The following is a 3408-nucleotide window of genomic DNA, read 5'->3' on the forward strand; positions in this document are numbered from 1 at the left end:
CCCATATTTGGTACACATATTTGAGATTATTATCTCTTCCTCTTGAAGCTTTCCCCTAACAAGGCTATAGTCATCTTTTCTTATCACTTCTGATCATTCTTGGTTTGAAGGTCACATTTTCTGCAATCCAAATAGTTACCACTGCTTGTTTTTATGGGTTCCTATCACATGGCATATTGTTTTCCATCCTTTGTCTTTTAGTCTATAAATTTCTTTTTAGTAAGATAAGTTTCTTGTATACAGAATATTGCTGGATATTGCTTCTTGATTCATTTTACCAATCTGTTTCTTTTGATCATTGAATTGAGGACATATACATGGCTATAACTGATATATATATACTGGCTTATTTTTGTCATGTTCTTTTCCTGCTGTTGGCTTTCTGTTTTTTCTTTCTGCTTAATTTCTTGCCATACTTGCTGGTTTCTTTCTGATATATTCCTTGGAACTGTGGTCATTTCATTTCTGTATAGAATTTCTTTCAGTACTCTTTGTTGGGTTGATTTGGTGGTCATGAATATCTTCAGATGTTCTTTGCCAGGGAGGTATCTTATTTCTGCATTTGCTATGAAAGATAATTTTGTAAGATATATCAAAATGGGTTGGAAGTTGTTTTCTTTCAAGATTTAAAATACTTTACTTGAAGGTCTACTTGACTATAGAGTTTGTGTTGAGAATCTGGGCATGATTCTAATGGGCTTTCCTTTATAGGTGATGTTTGTTTGTTTTTCTAATAGATTTTAATATGCTGCATTTGTACTAAATTTCTGGAAGCTTGAGTATGATATGTTGGAGTGTGGATTTATTTTGGAGTTCTATATGCCTCATTTAAGTGTATATCAGATTCTTTTCCCATGCTTGGAAAATATCCTGTTAATACTTTTGAAAAAATTCTTATCATTTGTGCTGACTTTTGCTTTTTTATTGACACCTATTATCTTTACATTGTTTTTGCTTGTATCTTGTTGAGATTGTTCAATGGTTAATACATTATTTTGCTACTTTTAAGAGATCTTTCTTTTTGGGATTGCTAGCCTCAATCCTGTCTTCATGGTCTGAAAGTCTATCTTCAGTTTCATTCATATAATGTTTGTTTTCCAAGGATTTTTAAAAATTTCCTGGGTATCTTTTGGCATCTGAATTCCTTCATTATGGTTGTCAATTTTTCTTTTCTTTTTTACCTTAGATTTTATTTCTGTTCTGATTTCTGTGGAGATTCATGACTTTGTTTGCGTACTTCAGGTGCTATCATTTCAAAAATTTCAGGCATGTGCCTTCCAATTTCTTCCATGTTAATATCTCCTGGACTTTTTCTGTATAGGCTAGAGGTCTCAGATCACATTTTCCTTTTTTGTCTTGTCATTTTCTATGTTTTAAAAAATTGTCTTCTTTGATGCTCTCTGTGAATCTTCATAGTAGGTAGCTATTCACGAGTACCACAGACTCTGTTGGAAAATTCTGTCTTCATGGATGTTTTCTCTGTGTGTGAGCTTCTTGGTTTGTCTTTGTTCCAAAGTCCTACCTCCTCCCACATTCAATTGAGTGTAACATTGGTATCTGTTTGACTCAGTCCATAGTCCTATAATTTTGGGCTGTAGTGATATTCTTCTGGGAGTCTAATAGAGATACAGAAGAGAGAACAACTGTTCTAGATATCCTAGTTGTTCTCTTAGCAATAACAATAGCATCAAAAACAATTTAAAAATTGAAAAAGAATGCATTTTTCCTCCATCTCTTTGTCATTTTATATAGTTCTGTCTTCTGATCTTTGGTGTGGAGTTTGGTGAACTTATTACCTTAGCACGCGCCGATATTATTACCCAAGAGGATTATGTGGTTCAGGCAGTTACAGTTTTGTATTTACAGAACTATAATTAAGAACACTAATAATGGGTAGTAAGATTTAACAGTTGACAAACTTTTATATCTAATGGTTTATATTTTAGACACTAAAAGCAAACATTATGACTGTATATCTAAGCAGATATTAGATTGGGAATTTGTACTTAAATTAGTTCCCCTAAGTTCTGTCTGATCACCTCCCCTTGATGTATCTGGGCTCTTCCAGGCAGACTAGTTCACCTCAGGTACCTGTTGCCCCCTCCCTCAATCAAGACAGAAAGAGAGAGGATGCTCTCATAGATTTAATATGTGAAGTTGGGACTTGGCCCAGTGTCTAAAGCAAATAAGCTACCTCACTCCTGAGATGAACATCCTGTCTGGTTAAGATTAGCTATCAGTTGCTAGACAACCTAGTGTTATGTGTTAACTTCATAAAAGTGTAAATAAAGTGTAAATAAAGGACAGTTTTGTTGGGGAGAGAGAAAGAGAGAGAGAGAGAGAGAGAGAGAGAGAGAGAGAGAGAGAGAGAGAGAGAGAATATGTCTATGTATACACAGTTAGGATATACAGCTAATTTCTCTTATTTCATTGAAAATAAAAGTTTGTATAATATTGTTTAGACAAGATATCATGTCTGCATCTTGTACTCTGAATAACTACTACAAAGATAGCAATACACAATGTATTAACTATTGTAACTGTCCCACTAACTGTTTTGAAACTGTTTCATTGATATTTTATCTTTTTTCCCATTAAAACGAATAAAAAATAAAAACTAAAAAAGTGTACTATTGATTTTGTACTTCAAACCATACAAGTCTATTGTTATATAATAGAAGAGATCATAAATTAGGGGTTTTAAGGCAAAGTATTTTCCTTTAGTAGAGTGGTTTTACCTGTAGTGGGGAAATTTGGAGAGGATGTTGCATAAAACAAAGATAGCTGGAAAGTAAGTGGAAGCTAGGCTAGAGAAAAATGATGATCACACAAGTTTTGGGAAACTAAAGAATGAAGGAATGAAGGGATATTTGAGGGATTATCTGAACTTGGTCTTTGGGTTTGAGAGATGAGACTAGTTTTCTGTGGATAGTGTTCTCCCCAGCCATTTAGAAAAGAGAGAGAAACAAAAAAAGAAATGGAAAAAATTTTTAAAAAACATGAAAAAAGGAAAAGAATGTAAGACAGAAATAAAAATAAAACAGATAAAATTTAATTTAATTTAAATAGAAATTTTAAGAAGAGGAGCAGCCCCATCTACCTGCTCCTTTTCTACATAGCTCTGTCCCTAAGCACAACATGGATTCTCCTAAATTACCACCTCATAATGTGGGCATGTAAATCTCTATTTTCACCTCTTCATCACTGTACCATCGCTGGGGTCTTACTATGTGGCTGGTGTCCCCATTTCCTTGGTCCCACTGATGTAGTCATAGAGGACAGACACCTACTTTCCTCCAGTGGAGCCAGTTGCAGAGTCCTAGCATTTTTCCAGGCTGGTTGACCAGTTCTGCAGGGTAGGAGAGACAATATATATATATGTAATTTTCTAAAAATTTAATTGATCTT

This window comes from Octodon degus, unplaced genomic scaffold (genome assembly GCF_000260255.1).
Source record: "Octodon degus isolate 3935 unplaced genomic scaffold, OctDeg1.0 scaffold00005, whole genome shotgun sequence".
In the NCBI taxonomy this organism is placed as follows: Eukaryota; Metazoa; Chordata; class Mammalia; order Rodentia; family Octodontidae; genus Octodon; species Octodon degus.